Source organism: Haematobia irritans, chromosome 1 (genome assembly GCF_050003625.1).
Source record: "Haematobia irritans isolate KBUSLIRL chromosome 1, ASM5000362v1, whole genome shotgun sequence".
Taxonomy (NCBI): Eukaryota; Metazoa; Arthropoda; class Insecta; order Diptera; family Muscidae; genus Haematobia; species Haematobia irritans.
Genome location: NC_134397.1, coordinates 227,613,298 through 227,633,748, shown reverse-complemented (window position 1 = coordinate 227,633,748; position 20,451 = coordinate 227,613,298).

The window sequence follows — 20,451 nt, the reverse complement described above, 5'->3', positions numbered from 1 at the left end:
GGTTGCTGGACGCTGTCATCAAGAATCTCCAGATTGTAATAATTTCAGGGGTTAATTTATCAATTATTATGCAATTTTCTTAAGTTTTGAGATAAATATATGTTTCAATGGTTTCGAATTTTTTGTTGTTGTAACTAAAAATATTTCGTTAGATCAATGAAATATTTTCGTTGGTTCAATTTTAATGAAATTTCCTTTGTGTGTATGATGTTAGGAGGTTTAGCAACCATCTCGATTTAAATCAATCATGTAGCCCAGGGAAATTACTCATACTATTCTAAGATTGTACCTATATCTAATAATGAATACCACATTATTCTGTTCGACGACGGCTTTTCAACTCTTATTCGCACTTAGGTTAGGTTAGGTATAGTGGCAGTCCAATATTTCACTTACACTATTCAGTCCATTGTGATAGCACAGTGGTGAACTTCTTTCTCAATGAATGCTACGTATCCGTGTTTAGCTCAATAACAAGGTACCTTTCTGTTAAAGCCGAGTCCGAACGGCGTTTCACATTATAGTGAAACCACTTAGAGTGTGCGTGAGCGCACATTTCGAAGCTGACCTCCAAAAAGTGTTCGAACGGTGCACGCAGAGAAGAAACATAATTGTCACAATCATATTCGAAGAGCAAAATAATATGATAGGAACTATATTTGCGGCGACCGTGTAACATTTTTACCTGCAACCATGCCAATTGAAAACAAGTATATACGGCCGTAAGTTCGGCCAGGCCAAATCTTATGTACCCTCCACCATGGATTGCGTAGAAACTTCTACGAAAGACTGTCATCCACAATCGAATTACATGGGTTGTCGTATCATAAGACTTCTTAACATCGTTTTCTAAATTGTGAGTTAGTCCATACGTGGTATATATTAGACAAAAAAGTTATGTATAGGTTTATCTGAGGGCTATATATAATTATCTGAGGGCTATATATAACTATAGACCGATATGGACTTAGTTAGGCATGGTTGTTAACGGCCATATACTAGCACAATGTATTAAATTTCAACTGACTCGGATGAAATTTGCTCCTCCAAGAGGCTCCAAAACCAAATCTCGTGACCGGTTTATATGGGGGCTATATATGATTATGGACTGATATGGACCACTTTTTGCATGGTTGTTAAATATCATATACTACCACCACTTACCAAATTTCAACCAGATCGGATGAATTTTGCTTCTCCAAAAGGCACCGGAGGCCAAATATGGGGATCGGTTTATATGGGGGCTATATATAATTATGGACTGATATGAACCAATTCCTGCATGGTTATTGGATACCATATACTAACATCACGTACCAAATTTCAACCGAATCGGATGAATTTTGCTCTTCCAAGGGGCTCCGGAGGTCAATTCTGGGAATCGGTTTATATGGGGCCTATATATAATTATTGACCGATTTCGACCAATTTTTGCATGGTCATTAGAGACCATATACTAACACCATGTACCAAATTTCAACTGAATCAGATGAATTTTGCTCTTCCAAGAGGCTCCGGAGGTCAAATCTGGTGATCGGTTTATATTGGGGCTATATATAATCACGCTGTTGTAATCACGCTACAGCCTTCAATAATGGCGCTATCGTCCTGAAATTTGCACAGATTCGTTTATTGTTTGCAGGCAGGTCAAGTTCGAAGATGGGCTATGTCGGTCTAAGTTTCGATATAGTCCCCATATAAACCGACCTCCCGATTTGGGGTCTTGGGCATATAAAACCCGTAGTTTTTATCCACTTTGCCTGAAATTGGAAATCTAGATGTATATTAGGACCATAAAAAGGTGTGCCGAAAATGGTGCCTATTGGTGTTTTGGTATAGCCCCCATATAGACCTATCTCCCGATTTTACTTCTTGGGCTTCTAGAAACGGTATTTTGGGACCATAAAGAGGTGTGTCGAAAATGGTCCGAATCGGTCCATATTTTGGTATAGCCCTCATATGGACCGATCTCCCGATTTTACTTTCTGGGTGTGTAGAAACTATATTTTCTATCCGATTTGCTTGAAATTGAAAATCTATAAGTATTTTAAGATCACAAATGGGTGTGTCGCAAATGGGGTGTATCGGTCCATGTTTTGGTGTAGCCCCCATATAGCCACCGTGGTGCCTTGCATACACAAGGTCGTGGGTTCGATTCCTGCTTCGACCGAACACCAAAAAGTTTTTCAGCGGTGGAATACCCCACCTCAGTAATGCTGGTGACATTTCTGAGGGTTTCAAAGCTTCTCTAAGTGGTTTCACTGCAATGTGGAACACCAATCGGACTCGGCTATAAAAAGGAGGTCGCTTGTCATTGAGCTTAATATAGAATCGGGCAGCACTGAGTGATAAGAGAGAAGTTCACCAATGTGGTATCACAATGGACTGAATAGTCTAAGTGAGCCTGATACATCGTACTGCCACCTAACCCAACCTATCTTCTTGGGCTTTTAGAATCCGTAGTTTTTATCCAATTTGCCTGAAATTGGAAATCTAGAGGTATTTTAGGACCTTTAAGTGGTGTGTTGAAAATGGTTTGGTATACCCCCATATAGACCGATCTCCCACCTTTAGTAATTGGGCTTCTAGAATCCGTAGTTTGTATCCGATTTGCCCGAAAATGTAAATATAACAGGTTGGCTGATAAGTCCCCGGTCTAACAAAGAAAAACAAATTTTTTGTCAAAATTTCAAATGCCAAATTTTTTCCCTGCGAGCATCCTTTTGAGGTCTGAGAACAAGAAAAAGTCGCTGGGGCCAGATCTGGAGAATACGGTGGGTGGGGAAGCAATTCGAAGCCCAATTCATGAATTTTCGCCATCGTTCTCAATGACTTGTGTCACGTCGCGTTGTCTTGGTGGAACAACACTTTTTATACCCTTCACCACTACTGTGGTACAGGGTATAATAAGTTTGTGCATTTGTATGTAACGCCAAGAAGGAAAAGTCTGAGACCCATCGTTTAGTATACCGATCGTCTTAGAATTAAATTCTGAGTCGATTTAGCGATGTCCGTCTGTCTGTCTGTCCGTCTGTCTGTCTGTTGGTGTATTTTTGTGTGCAAAGTACAGCTCGCAGTTTTAGTCCGATTGTCCTAAAATTTGGTATAGGGTCCTGTTTCGGCTCAAAAACGATCCCTATTGATTTTGGAAAAAATCGGTTCAGATTTAGATATAGCTGACATATATTTTTTTCACCGATCTGGTCATAATTGACGTGTGTATCAACCGATCTTCCTCACATCCCGTAAATCCGAATATTTTATGAGTCTCGAAAAACTTGCAAAATATCAGCCAAATCGGTTCAGATTTAGATATAGCTCCCATATATAGCTTTCGCCCGATTTACACTCATTTGCCCACAGAGGCCTATTTTTTGCTCCGATTTAGTTGAAATTTTGCACAGGGAGTAAAATTAGCATTATAGCTATGCGTGCCAAATTTGGTTGAAATCGGTTCAGAATTAGATATAGCTCCCATATATAGCTTTTGCCCGATTTACACTCAAATGACCACAGAGGCCAATTTTTTGCTCTGATTTAGTTGAAATTTTGCACAGGGAGTAGAATTAGCATTGTAGTTATGCGGGCCAAATTTGTTTGACATCGGTTCAGATTTTGATATAGCTCCCATAAATATGTTTTTCTGATTTCAACAAAATTGGTCAAAATACCAACATTTTCCTTGTAAAATCGCCACTGCTTAGTCGAAAAGTTGTAAAAAAGACTCTAATTTTCCTAAACTTCTAATACATATATATCGAGCGATAAATTATAAATAAACTTTTGCGAAGTTTCCTTAAAATTGCTTCAGATTTAAACGTTTCATATATTTTCTGACTAAAATTGTGTTCCACCCTAGTGCATTAGCCAACTTAAATTTTGAGTCTATAGATTTTGTAAAAGTCTATCAAATTCGGTCCAAATAGAGTGATATTTAAATGTATGTATTTGGGACAAACCTTTATAAAGGGTGATTCTTTTGAGGTTAGGATTTTCATGCATTAGTATTTGACAGTTCACGTGGGATTTCAGACATGGTGTCAAAGAGAAAGATGCTCAGTATGCTTTAACATTTCATCATGAATAGACTTACTAACGAGCAACGCTTGCAAATCATTGAATTTTATTACCAAAATCAGTGTTCGGTTCGAAATGTGTTTCGCGCTTTACGTCCGATTTATGGTCTACATAATCGACCAAGTGAGCAAACAATTAATGCGATTGTGACCAAGTTTCGCACTCAGTTTACTTTATTGGACATTAAACCAACCACACGAATGCGTACAGTGCGTACAGAAGAGAATATTGCGTCTGTTTCTGAGAGTGTTGCTGAAGACCGTGAAATGTCGATTCGTCGCCGTTCGCAGCAATTGGGTTTGTGTTATTCGACCACATGGAAGATTTTTGTTGCCAAAAATGGAAGAACTGAACTTGGTTGACATGTGGTTTCAACAAGATGGCGCTACATGCCACACAGCTCGCGATTCTATGGCCATTTTGAGGGAAAACTTCGGAGAACAATTCATCTCAAGAAATGGACCGGTAAGTTGGCCACCAAGATCATGCGATTTGACGCCTTTAGACTATTTTTTGTGGGGCTACGTCAAGTCTAAAGTCTACAGAAATAAGCCAGCAACTATTCCAGCTTTGGAAGACAACATTTCCGTAGAAATTCGGGCTATTCCGGCCGAAATGCTCGAAAAAGTTGCCCAAAATTGGACTTTCCGAATGGACCACCTAAGACGCAGCCGCGGTCAACATTTAAATGAAATTATCTTCAAAAAGTAAATGTCATGGACCAATCTAACGTTTCAAATAAAGAACCGATGAGATTTTGCAAATTTTAGGCGTTTTTTTTTTTTTTAAAGTTATCAAGCTCTTAACAAATCACCCTTTATATATAGCCCCCAACACATTTGACGGATGTGATATGGTATCGAAAATTTAGATCTACAAAGTGGTGCAGGGTATAATATAGTCGGCCCCGCCCGACTTTAGACTTTCCTTACTTGTTTCTTCTTCATATGGGGCCGTTTTGTCACTGTCCCTTCTCAAGATGATCGATAAAAATTATTCCATGCGCATCCCAAAAAACAGAGGCCATTACTTTGCCAGCGGACTTTTGAGTCTTTCCACGCTTCGGAGACGGTTCACCGGTCGCTGTCCAATCAGCCGACTGTCGATTGGACTCAGGAGTGTAGTGATGGAGCCATGTTTCATCCATTGTCACATATCGACGGAAAAACTCGGGTGTATTACGAGTTAACAGAAGCAAACACCGCTCAGAATCATCAACACGTTGTTGTTTTTGGTCAAATGTGAGCTCGCGCGGCACCCATTTTGCACAGAGCTTCCGCATATCCAAATATTGATGAATGATATGACCAACACGTTCCTTTGATATCTTTAAGGACTCTGCTATCTCGATCAACTCCATTTTACGGTCATTTTGTGGAACACGAAATTCCTTTTTTTCCATTTTTTCACAATAACAAAAGTTGCTTCACAAAACACGCTCTATCTCACAAACTAATTGACTTACAGACGTCAAATTTTGACACGAATCATTTGAAGGTTGGTACTACATAAAAATAATATGCATTTAATACTAGCCACGCCATCTATGTGTCAGACCGAGGACGTATCAGCCAACCTGTTACTGGTATTTTGGACCCTCAAAAATCTGTATCGCATTATTTTTATCGGCCCATATGGTAGGCATCAATATACACCGATTTAACTTCTTGAGGGTACATCAAAAAAAAAAAATATTTTCCTCCGGAATGAAATTTTAGACAAACGAAATTCCCCTTTCGTATAAAGTATTTTCGTTTAGAGAAAATTTATCCGAATTTTTGATAGCTATTCAAAGATTGTCTCTAAAATTTGTGTCAAAAGGATACTTTGCTTGCCTAAAATTTCGTTCCTCAGAAAATAAAATACTTCTTTCAGGGTATAGCAGGCGCACTGATCATGAAAATTGCTTGAAACTGAAAGTAAAATTTTCAGATTTTACTCATTCGTAATCATTTAAATAATGGCGGAAAAAATCTACAGATTTAAGATTTCAAATCAAGGCGTTATTTCATCATGTACATGATATGTTTATGATTTTTCTAAAACTCAAACAAAATTGGTTCTTATAAATCCAGAATCTGATCTAGTCTTCATAGGTAGTATCTTCGGGAAGCGTACTGGTTGAATTGATCTGCTTGGGAGAATATCTATCATCAAACCCCCTGAAATTCTATATTTTATCAAGTAACCCGCTACGATGAAGAGTTTTCAAAAAAAAAACTATTATATTTGATTCATGGTGGTGGGTATTTAAGATTCGGCCCGGTCGAACTTACTGCTGTATATACTTGTTTTTATGATATCAGCGTGATGTCAGCGTGTGTATTACTGTTTAGTAAAATTTTTCTAAAAATAATCTAAATTTTCTAAAATTAACGAACATTTTTCTTCCCGGAAGGTTCACAGTTTTTTTTTTCAGTGTATCACACTGCGTATCATGTAAGCTTTCATTTAATTTTTTTTTACAATGAAAATATGTTTTAACAGGCATGTGTAGATCCCTTTGTTCAATAATAAAAAAGAAAATAATATCTCTTCTTTTGTAAATTTGTAAAGTATCGTTTTGTAGATTCAAGTAACATATGTGAAGACTCACACTTATCTAGGTCAATGGGGTATTGATTTACGATAAATAAATCCACATAATCCATTGTCATATAAATAGGAATCTCTTAACACTGGAAATCTTCAAACCATATCAGTCACTTAAAATGAATTTCTCTAAAGCTACTGCTCTACTAAGCATTTTCTTCTTTATGTGCCTTGCGTATGCTGAAGCCCAACGTTGCCAAACAGTATGTCCGCAAAATTTTGATCCTGTTTGCGGAACTTTACGTTTAAGAAATGGACGCATTATTCGTTGCACTTTTTCCAATCGTTGTAAAATAAACGTCCGTCGTTGCGTTAACAGAGAACGTAAGTTATGATAATTTGTATTCTTTTGAATTTAATTTTTTATGATTTCTTGGTTTTGTTTTACATTTTGCAGCTTGGAGTTGGGTTGCTGGACGCTGTCGTCAAGAATCTCCGAATTGTAATAATTTTACGGGCTAATTCTATTAATTATCTGCAAATGTCTTGAAATATATTTAGCTCTAATAAAGTTTAAAGCTTAATCTTAGAGATAAATACATGTTTCGTTTTCAGTCTATAGGCCCAAATAAATTTGACAAACACTATTTTCCTCTATTGGTTAAGCTACACTTGTAGTTTAGTCAATGCATGGTTTTAAGCTGAAATGAAAAACAACAAAATGATTGAAAAATAAACCAACAATAACAAAACAAAAACAAGTATATACGGCCGTAAGTACGGCCAGGCCGAATCTTATGTACCCTCCACCATGGATTGCGTAGAAACTTCTACGAAAGACTGTCATCCACAATCGAATTACTTGGGTTGTGGTATCTTAAAACTTCTTAACATCGTTTTCTAAACTTTCCATACGTGGTATATATTAGACAAAAAAGTTATGTATAGGTAAGTCTAATAATAATTACGAATCGACATGGAAATTGAAATATGAGGGTCGCTTATATGGGGGCAATATAAAAGTATGAATTTTATATGGACCAATTTTTGTGTGATTGTGGATCGATTTATCTGAGGGCTATATATAACTATAGACCGATATGGACCTAATTAGGCATGGTTGTTAACGGCCATATACACAATGTACCAAATTTCAGCTGACTCTGACGAAAGTTGCTCCTCCAATCGGGATCGGTTTATATGGGGCTATATATGACTATGGACTGATGTGGACCACTTTTGGCATGGTTGTTAAATATCATATACTACCACCACGTACCAAATTTCAACCAGATCGGATGAATTTTGCTTCTCCAAAAGGCAACGGAGGTCAAATCTGGGGATCGGTTTATATGGGGGCTATGTATAATTATGGACTGATATAAACCAATTCCTGCATGGTTGGTGGATACCACATACTAACATTACGTACCAAATTTCAACCGAATCGGATGAATTTTGCTCTTCCAAGGGGCTCCGGAGGTCAAATCTGAGGATCGGTTTATATGGGGCCTATATATAATTATTGACCGATTTCGACCATTTTTTGCATGGGTGTTTGAGGCCATATATTAACACCACGTACCAAATTTCAACTGAATCAGATGAATTTTGGTCTTCCAAGAGGCTCCGGAGGTCAAATCTGGTGATCGGTTTATATGGGCGCTATATATAATTATGAACCGATGTGGACCAATTTTTGCATGGTCATTAGAGACCATATACTAACACCATATACCAAATGTCAACCGAATCGGATGAAATTTGCTTCTCTAGAGGCTCCGCAAGCCAAATCGGAGGATCGGCGCAGAAGCGATGAATTTTATAAAACCAATAAACGCATCCTGTTTTTATATTTATACTCTAAACCACATTGCGGTTATCGTATAATAAATTTGATCTGCAAAAACAAAAAAACATATGTGCCTACCAGAATGATTTTAGACCACATAAAATTATTAACGAATTCTGATTAAAATATTTGACTAAAAAATTAATTGGTTTCATTTGCAAATTTCAATTAATTTTTTAATTGATTCAATTAAAAATATAATCGATGTTGATTAATAAAAAAGGTAAACTTTTTCTATTACTTTCTTAACTGATTTAGTGTTTTTAGTTTGAAATAAAATTTAAATTAAAAATATTTCCATCACAGACTTATGAGTTTGATTAAAAAATTAATTTATTAAATGAAAAAAAATTCAACTATAATCTACTTTTTAATCAGAAATATTTTGGCGATATTTTTCTGTGTAACACGCATAAACTTCGTCGAATCTTAAAAAAATATATAATTTCGTTGATAAATCTTTGTCTTTTTGACATAATTGATTTTTTGTCGAATGCTTTAAATATATAAAAGTACTGTCAATGGATATTATTGTTATTTTATTATAAGTTTTATTTGGGAAATTTAAAAGATATAGCTTATTGAAACAAGTGTTTTAAATATAATAAGTCATATTATTACTATAAGAAATATATTTAAAAGCACTTTACATTTAGGACTATAATAACATCTATTGAACAATGCTTCCATAAAAACGGGATTTTTGTATAAATTACGAGCCAAACTCTAAATGTTAAATCATTTCGAAAATGTTCTCGTCTACAACATTAAAAGTTTTAACGTTGTTGGTAATCATGGGAGCTTGTGTGGCCACAAGATGTCCCACAATGTGTCCAGAAAATTTTGATCCTGTTTGTGCTTCTCTACGGCGTAGAGATGGCGCTATTGTACATTGCACTTTCTCCAATGCCTGCAAAGTGAGAGTGCGTCAGTGTTTATACAGAGAACGTAAGTTGTATTAATATTTTCCATGACCATTTTAATTTAAATAAATATAAATATATTTTTCAAATCATAGCATGGGAAGCTGTACGTGGACGCTGCTTTATAAATCATCGTGATTGTAGATCTATTGTTGGTTGAACAACATTATTAATAAATATTGACTAAGAAAAAAATTAAAAATGTGTTTTAAATTCGTTTGTTCAAAAATTTGTTAAAAAAATAAAAGTGATGAAATGATGATAAGTTGTTTAATTTTAGAACGAACGAGAATTTCTGAAAGTATTGTGAGGTATAATGATCGAATATCAATCAGCTTTTTATTATAGCGAATATACTTTTTGAGATAGTCTAATTTTTTCATCTCAATGCTCCACATGCCAAGCCGATACACTTTTCTATTTAGACCATTTTAGAGATAAATATAAGGGGTTAAAAGATATGTCGAAATGGATGTGCCTATGAAAGCCATTGTACGGGTCTAAGGCAAAAGTACCGTTAGATTATATTCGAGGAGCTGGCCACTCGATTTTTGACCAACTCAGAGCTATTTTCAAGACAATTAATTTACTCTTCTTTGTATTGAACAAAAGTAAATGTGGTTCGAATTACACAAGTAAAAGAATAAAAAAACAAGTATACGCCCGTATATATTAAACTAAAGGCCGATTAAATACGTATATAATTAAGTTTAAAGTTTCTATAGAAATAAAATTTTGACAACATTTTCTATAGAAGTAAAATTTGGAAAAAAAATTCTATAGAAATAAAATGTTAACAAAATTTTCTATAGAAATAAAATTTTGACAAAATTTTCTATAGAAGTAAAATTTTGACAAATTTTTCTATAGAAATAAAATTTTTACAAAATTTTCTATAGAAATAAAATTTTGACAAAATTTTCTATAGAATTAAAATTTTGCCAAATTTTCTATAGAAATAACATTTTGACAATGTTTTCTATAAAAATAAAATTTTGGTAGATTATTTTTGGCTCGAGTGGCAACCATGATTATGAACCGATATGGACCAATTTTTGTGTGATTGGGGATCGGCTATATATAACTATAGACCGATATGGACCAATTTTGGCATGGTTATTAGCGGCCTTATACTAACACCACGTTGCAAATTTCAACCGGATCGGATGAATTTTGCTCCTCCAAGAGGCTCCGGAGATCAAATCTGGGGAACGGTTTATATGGGGGCTATATATAATTATGGACCGATATGGACCAATTCTTACATGGTCATTATAGAACATATACCAACACCGTGTACCAAATTTCGACCGGATCGGATGTAATTTGGTTCTCTTAGATGCTCCGGAGGTCAAATCTGGGGATCGGTTTATATGGTGGCTATGTATAATTATGCGCCGATGTGGACCAATTTTTGCATGGTCATTAGAGAACATATACCAATATCATGTACCAAATTTCATCCGATCCGGCTGAAATTTGCTTCTCTTAGAGGCTCCGCAAGCCAAATCGGGGGATCGGTTATATGGAGGCTATATGTAATTATGGACCGATATGGACCAATTTTTGCATGGTTGTTAGACACCATGTACCAAATTTCAGCCGGATCGGATGAAATTTGCTTCTCTTAGAGCAATCGCAGTCCAAATTTGGGCGTCCGTCTATATGGGGGCTATACGTAAAAGTGGACCGATATGGACCAATTTTTGCATGGTTGTTAGAGACCATATACTTACATCATGTACCAAATTTCAGGGGGATTGGATGAAATTTGCTTCTCCTAGAGCAATCGCAAGCCAAATTTGGGGGTCCGTTTATATGAGGGCTATACGTAAAAGTGGATCGATATGGCCCATCTGCAATACCATCCGACCTACATCAATAACAACTACTTGTGCCAAGTTTCAAGTCGATAGCTTGTTTCGTTCGGAAGTTAGAGTGATTTCAACTGACGGACGGACGGACATGCTCAGATCGACTCAGAATTTCACCACGACCCAGAATATATATACTTTATGGGGTCTTAGAGCAATATTTCTATGAGTTACAAACGGAATGACAAAGTTAATATACCCCCATCCTATGGTGGAGGGTATAAAAAAAGAAAATAATTCCAATGGAAGTTCAATTAGAAAGTGAAACCTCTCAGTAGTGGACATCTACGGTCGCCTATATTTAGTCCAAATTTGGGAGATGTCCACGAGTGTCTCTAAAGTTTGTGTCAAAAGGAAACATTGCTTGTTTAAAATTTCGTTCCTCAGAAAAAACTCTTCTTCAGGGTATAGCAGGGGCACTGATAATGAAAATTTCTTGAAACCGAAAGTAAAATTTCCAGATTTTACTCCTCGTAATCGTTTAAATAATGGCGGAAAAAATCTACAGATTTAAGATTTCAAATCAAGGCGTTATTTCATCATGAACACGATATGTTAAGTTATGTCTAGTAGCATTCCGATATTGCAGGCTCACGTGAACTATTCAGTCCATTGTGGTGAACTTGAGAGGTTAATTTTAAAGTGTTAACATAAAGTCTCACGACAGTTGTCCAATTCTGAGACGATAACGGTTTTAAACGTGTCCCAGAGATTTTACTGTACCTATTACGTATTTCTTGCAGGGTTTAAGCAACTCTATCACTTCTACCAACCGATATATTGACTTTGTCATTCTAATAGCTTCCAAACTACACTTTAACTAGATTTCAACTGTCGTTTGACTTATAAAAAGCGATTTCAAATCTCGAAAAATGTGGAGTTTGAGTGTAATAACAGGTTGGCTGATAAGTCCCAGGTCTAACAAAGAAAAACACATTTTTTTTTGTCAAAATTCGTTTTTACTATTTAACATAGTTCCCTTCAAGAGCGATACAACGATTATAACGACCTTCAAATTTTTTGAAACCATTTTGGTAGTACTCCTTCGGCTTTGCCTCAAAATAGGCCTCAGTTTCGGCGATCACCTCTTCATTGCAGCCAAATGTTTTCCCTGCGAGCATCCTTTTGAGGTCTGCGAACAAGAAAAAGTCGCTGGGGGCCAGATCGGGAGAATACGGTGAGTGGGGAAGCAATTCGACGCCCAATTCATGAATTTTTGCCATCGTTCTCATTGACTTGTGGCACGGTGCGTTGTCTTGGTGGAAAAACACTTTTTTCTTCTTCATATGGGGCCGTTTTGCCGCGATTTCGACCTTCAAACGCTCCAATAACGCCATATAATAGTCACTGTTGATGGCTTGTCCCTTCTCAAGATAATCGATAAAAATTATTCCATGCGCATCCCAAAAAACAGAGGCCATTACTTTGCCAGCGGACTTTTGAGTCTTTCCACGCGACGGTTCACAGGTCGCTGTCCACTCAGCCGACTGTCGATTAGACTCAGGAGTGTAGTGATGGAGCCATGTTTCATCCATTATCACATACCGACGGAAAAACTCGGGTGTATTACGAGTTAACAGCTGCAAACACCGCTCAGAATCATCAACACGTTGTTGTTTTTGGTCAAATGTGAGCTCGCGCGGCACCCATTTTGCACAAAGCTTCCACATATCCAAATATTGATATAATGATATGACCAACACGTTCCTTTGATATCTTTAAGGCCTCTGCTATCTCGATCAACTTCATTTTAGGTCATTCAAAATCATTTTGTGGGTTTTTTTTGATGTTTTCGTCGGTAACCACCTCTTTCGGGCGTCCACTGCGTTCACCGTCCTCCGTGCTCGTTCCACCACGCTTGAATTTTGCATACCAATCAATTATTGTTGATTTCCCTGGGGTAGAGTCCGGAAACTCATTATCAAGCCAAGTTTTTGCTTCCACCGTATTTTTCCCCTTCAGAAAACAGTATTTTATCAAAACACGAAATTCCTTTTTTTCCATTTTTTTTCACAATAACAAAAGTTGCTTCACAAAAGACGCTCTATCTCACAAACTAATTGACTTACAGACGTCAAATTTTGACACGAGTCATTTGAAGGTTGGTACTATATAAAAATAATATGCATTTAATAATAGCTACGCCATTTATGTGTCAGACCGGCGACTTATCAACCAACCTGTTATACAGGTATTTTAGGTCCAGAAATTTTGTTATCCTATTGGTTAGAATTTTAAATCTAGAGATATTTTAAGTCTAAGAGCTTCGCTAAATTTGGTCTATGTTGTTCTATTAAACCTCCCTCTGCCGTATTTTATGTTTCGATTAATTTCTCTAAATTAGTTTGATATTTTTCTACTTTATTGTTTACTCTTTACCATTATGTAAACTTTTGTTAACTTTCATAATGATCTTAGAAAGTATAGCAATCATTGTAGTTTAGGGGAGATTGATGGAATAATTGATTGTTTCTGTCATAATAAATATTGGATCGATCATAATTTTGTTAATTTCATTTCATTCACCATAGTGTTTATTTGCATTTTGTCTGGAAACTGCTATCTTGTTAAGATCTGTTATAGCAGACATCATTTGCCATTTCAATACAATTGGAGGAGATTAATTTCACTTTTATCTATGGGGTAATAATGCGGTGACCTTCATCATTAAAAATGTACTCCATACATGCGAATTTTTACCAATCCAAGCTGAATGAATGAATTTGTTTATATGGGTTTTTATGTGCTTTATTTTTGTTTTTTTTTTAAGCATAATGAAAATATTTTTTCTACAATCTTATTAGTGATGTAAACGCTAAAAAATAATTAATATAAAATTATGTTGGTATTTCACAGTTTGGGTATAATGTATGAAACTTCACTGTTATAGATTGAGTTTTACGTGAATATGAAATTATGGGTGAAACTAATTTAAATTTCAGAATCCATCCATATGTACTTCATTATCTTGCCGATATATGTATAGATCTGATTTTCAAAAATATGGCTATAATACGAGGTCGCATACAGTTGTGGGAAAAAGAACTTCCAACAAGTAGTTTGGATCTCCAACTTGTGATCAGGAAGTAGTGCAAGTTTATATCATCTCAAATGATTTTACATGGGCTTGGATGAAAGTACTATGCTTTTGGATATAGGATGAAAGTACTACGTTTTTAGATATTTTACATTGCTTTTGAAGTTAGACCTCATTTGAATGAAGAAGAAAAAAAAACTATAAAAGAAAAACTGAACAATTTCTCTTTTAAATTTCATCTGTTGAAATCGCTCAACTTCCGACTTAAACACGCTATCGAAATTTGAAACAAGCTATCGAAAATTTAGACTTGGAACAAGTAGCTATTAGTGATGTAGTATTGCAAATTAGACATATCGGATCTCTTTAAGGTATAGTCGCCATTTAAACCGACCGCCAGATTGGACTTTTGGAGCCCCCTAAAAGAATAAATTTCATCTGATCCACATAAAATTTCGTACGTTATGTAAGAAGCTTTCTAACATGCCCGGATCTCTTGACACTAATGGTTTTGGTAATGATTCCGAGCCAAGGAGCGGAGAATTGATGTAAGGATACATTTAAGACACAATTCTCCTTTAAGTTTGAGTTTTGCGTACTTAATTCTAGAAAACAATTTGTAATTTATACGTTTTTATACCCTCCACCATAGGATGGGGGTATATTAACTTTGTCATTCCGTTTGTAACACATCGAAATATTGCTCTAAGACCCCATAAATATATTCTGGGTCGTGGTGAAATTCTGAGTCGATCTGAGCATGTCCGTCCGTCTGTTGAAATCACGCTAACTTCCGAACGAAACAAGCTATCGACTTGAAACTTGGCACAAGTAGTTTTTATTGATGTAGGTCGGATGGTATTGTAAATGGGCCATATCGGTCCACTTTTACTTATAGCCCCTATATAAACGGACCCCCCAAATTTGGTTTCCGATTGCTCTAAGAGAAGCAAATTTCATCCGATCCGGCTGAAATTTTGTACATGGTGTTAGTATATGGTCTCTAACAACCATGCAAAAATTGGTCCATATCGGTCCATAATAACATATAGCCCCCATATAAACCGATCCCCCGATTTGGCTTGCGGAGCCTCTAAGAGAAGCAAATTTCATCCGATCCGGCTGAAATTTGGTACATGGTGTTAGTTATGATCCCTAACAACCATGCAAAAATTGGTCCACATCGGTCCATAATTATATATAGCCCCCATAAACCGATCACCTTTTGGAGAAGCAAAATTCATCCGATCTGGTTTAAATTTGGTACGTGGTGGTCATGCCAAAAGTGGTCCATATCAGTCCATAATCATATATAGCCCACATATAAACCGATCCCGAGATTTGGTATTGGAGACTCTTGGAGGAGCAAATTTCATCCGAGTCAGTTAACAACCATGCCTAACTAGGTCCATATCGGTCCATAGTTATATATAGCCCTCAAATTAATCGATCCCAATCACACAGAAATTGGTGCATATAAAGTTCATAATTGTATATAGCCCCCATATAAGCGACCCCCATATTTCAATTCTGGCTCCCTACGTACCGTGCAAAAGTCCATATCGGTTCGTAATTATTTGTAGACTTACCTACACATACCTTTTTTGTCTAATATAACCACGTACGGACTAACCCACAATTTTGAAAACGATTAAAGATACCACAACCCAAGTAATTCGATTGTGGATGACAGTCTTTCGTAGAAGTTTCTACGCAATCTATGGTGGAGGGTACATAAGATTCGGCCTGGCCGAACTTACCGCCATATGTACTTGTTCAACATTTTTTTTCATGTGATATCAAAGTTCTTTAAAAAAGTTTTAACGACAACTTAAATAAAGACTCGACTTCAGTAGAAATTATGCTATGTTTCTAGTAAAAACGACAAATTTCCTCCGATCCGGTTAAAATTTCGTACGCAATATAGGTTAGATTAGGTGGCAGCCCGATGTGTCAGGCTCACTTATACTATTCAGCCTTTTTATAGCCGAGTCCGAACGGCGTTCCACATTGCAGTGAAACCACTTAGAGAAGCTTTGAAACCCTCAGAAATGTCACCAGCATTACTGAGGTGGGATAATCCAGCGCTGAAAAACTTTTTTGTGTTCGGTCGAAGCAGGAATCGAACCCACGACCTTGTGTATGCAAGGCGGGCATGCTAACCATTGCACCACGGTGGCTCTGTAATATAAGTATGTGCCCTCTGATAACTATGCATAAAATGGTATATATCAATCCATAATTATATATACCTCCCTTATAAACCGATCCTCAGATTTCATTTCTGGGGCTTCTTGAAGGTACAAATTTTAATCTTGGACGTGATGTAAGTACAGGCTCTCTAAAAATCATGCGAAAATTGGTCCATGTCGGTCCATATAAACCGACCCCCAAGCCCGACCTCCGTTAGGATTCCGAAGTTCCTAATTACCATACGAAAATTGTTTTATATCATAATTATTATTACACTGAAAAAACAGTGAACCCAACAGGAAGAAAAATTTTGGTTAATTTTAGAAAATTTGGATTATTTTTAGAAAATTTTAACTAAACAGTATTACAAACGCTGACATCATGCCGATATCACAAAAATAAGTAAATATTTGTTCGAAAAATTCAAAAAATCTATTGCATATTATTATTTTTTTTTCACTTGTCAAAGAACATTTTGTAGTTTAAAAGAAAATCATGGAGTTCAAAATTGCAAGAATGTCTTTAGTGCCATACGAAGTTCAAGATGGGCGCCTTTGCAGTAAAATTTAAAAATTTAAATAAATAATGAACTATTTTGTGAGAAATACGAATTTAGTAAATTTTTATGCTTTATTTGTGTAAAATTTTCCCCCCGTTTATTAGTTTATTTTACTGACGTACGCAAAAAATTATAAGAGCAAAGGAAACTCTATCCATGCATAATAATTTCATGGAGTAAAGTTAAATTGGCTTTAGTGAAATAGAGAGTTCACTTTTTTTTGAGTGTGTTTATTGGCTTCTATATAAACAGATCAAGAACTAAAAAATTTTATATAAATAACCAGAAAAAATTTTAAAGTTGTTCTAAGGCCATAGCTTTAAAAACACTTTCAAAATTGTCCTCCCAAAGATGTTCTTTATTTTTACTCCACAAGAAGTAATTTTAGTTCAATTGTTTGTAATTTTGTTTCATATTTTTAATGCGTAATTTTAACCTATTTTATTTCAAAACGGTTTAAAATAGAGTAAGAATTAATAATATGGTACAATTTTATTAAATTTTGTCGAAAAATGTCTTAATCCATTCTAGAAATAGGGGTTAATAGCTTAAAAAAAAAACATAAAAAATTATAATTATATCTTACACTACCCGATTCTATGTTAAGTTCAATGACAAGGGACCTCCTTTTTATAGCAGAGTCCGAACGGCGTTCCACATTGCAGTCAAACAGCTTAGAGAAGCTTTGAAACACTCAGAAATATCACCAGCATTACTGAAGTGGGATAATCCATCGCTGAAAAACTTGTTGGTCGAATATGGGTTTGAACTCACGACCCTATGTATGCAAGACGGACATGCTAACCATTGCACCACGATGGACCATACCTTAAGAAGTAAAGCAAATTCCGTGCAGCGGGTGTTGAAATGGTCGGTATCTGTCATATGACAAGCCCATATGAAATTTTTATTTATTATGCCAACACTTATCTTTGCAAATTAGAAAGATTTCCTTTGATTCCATCGTAAAAGAATTGTGTGAGCTTGTCGAAATATTAGGCGGAGAAAAGTTTCCCGTAAGCCTTTCTTATAAATCAAGAACAAATCTGATTGCTGTTGTCTATCGCTGTGAGTTCAATGTATGATCTTGATGTCAGTCAACTTTTTTTTTTAAAAGGTTCAAAATATCTGCAAAAATGGGTTATTGTTATGACTATTCTTTAGTTTAACCCATTTCGGTGTTGGCCAGACTGTAGCCGGTACCGTTCGACTTGGCTAATGTTGTGATACCCTCTTTTTGGCTTTATCTTGGCAATCACTGACCAAGATCATATATTTAATTACGAAATTGTATACTATTTACTACTTCATATTGCACAATAGTTCATTAGGTATTTTATGAATGGAGTACAACTTCTACGCCTCCTAAAAAATACAACAAATAACTATAACGCTATATGTACGAGTATGTCTGTATCTTTTGCAATATGAATTTTTATGTACTCAAATATCGTATAAATTTTGCGGTTTAATTTCGTGGCATTTTGCGGTCTATAAAATAACAGCAAAGATTATAGACCAAGTAAATTACTTGAGGTTTATATTTTTTTATGAGAATCGTGGGGAATTTAATTTGGGTCAAAAGAATACAAATTACTATTCATTCATATAGATTTATGATTTTCACATTTGTAAATACACGCAAAGGAACATTTTTATTAGTCATGATTAAATTTTGCTCATTAGGTGAATAGCATTGGTGACAGAAATATATATTTTTCGCTTTTTCTTTTTTTTACCATAACAATTTTTTTTGAGAAAATATGTTTCTTATGGAGATCTAAGTATCTTAATTTGGCTGGATGGTGATGGGGATATAATATTGCTTCCATTTGAAAAAAAAAAACACAGGGAAGTGAGAAAAATGAATGAATGCAATTAGCCAGACATTTTTTTGAGTTAGTCTTTATGGAATTGTTTTTACATCCTTTTATAACAAAAAGTATGTAGTCACTGTACTTTGTGTATGATTAAAATAAACAATAAATAAATAAAGAAGAATATACTAGATAGGGTCACGAAAAAAAGTTGATGCGGTCACCGCCCATAAAACATAATCATATATATAACCCCCATATAAAACATTCTCCAGATCTCCGGAACCTCTTGGAGGAGCAAAATTCATCCGATCCGGTTCAAATTAGGAACGTGGTGTTAGTATATGGTCGCTAACAACCATACCAAAATTGGTCCAATCACACAAAAATTGGTCCATATCGGTTCATTATCATGGTTGCCACTAGAGCCAAAAATAATGTACCAAAATTGTATTTCTTTAGAAAATTTTGTCAAAATTTTATTTCTATAGAAAATTTTGTCAAAATTTTATTTCTAGAGAAAATTTTGTTAAAATTTTATTTCTAGAGAAAATTTTGTTAAAATTTTATTCGGTTCATAATAAAATTTTCATCATTGTCAAAATTTTATTTCTATAGAAAATTTTGTCAAAATTTTATTTCTATAGAAAATTTTGTTCAAATTTTATTCGGTTCATAATCATGGTTGCCACTCGAGCCAAAAATAATCTACCAAGATTTTATTTCTATAGAAAATTTTGTCAAAATTTTATTTTTATAGAAAATTTTGTTAAAATTTTATTTCTGTAGAAATTTTTGTCAAAATTTTCTTTCTATGGAAAATTTTGTCGAAATTTTTATTTCTATAGAAAATTTTGTGAAAATTTTATTTCTATAGAAAATTTTGTGAAAATTTTATTTCTATAGAAAATTTTGTCAAAATTTTATGTCTACTTTGTCAAACTGAATTATATACGTATTGGATCGATCTTTTTTGATTTAATATATACCACGTATGGACTTACATACAATTTAGAAGATGGTGTTAGAAGGTTTTAAGATACTTTGCCATCGGCAAGCGTTACCGCAACTTAAGTAATTCGATTGTGGATGGCAGTGTTTAGATGAAGTTTCTACGCAATCCATGATGGAGGGTACATAAGCTTCGGCCTGGCCGAACTTACGGCCGTATATACTTGTTTTTTCCTTTAGGCCGTGACCCTATCTAGTATATACCTCTATTCCAAATAAATTTCCTTACAGCGAAAAGCAAATGGGAAACGATTGTTGTTTGTCTTTAATTTATTTTGGGAGGAAAGAGTTATATTTTTTTTTGCGTGTAGATCTTGAATCCTATGAAAAACGATTTTTTTCATAAACTGAATATTCCGTTTAGAAATTAATCAAAAAAAAAAAAAACAAGTATATACGGCCGTAAGTTCGGCCAGGCCGAAGCTTATGTACCCTCCACCATGGATTGCGTAAAAACTTCTACTGAAGACTGTCATCCACAATCGATTTACTTGGGTTGCGGTAACTTTTGCCGATGACAAGGTATCTTAAAACTTCCTAATACCGTAATATATACCACGTAGTCCATACGTGGTA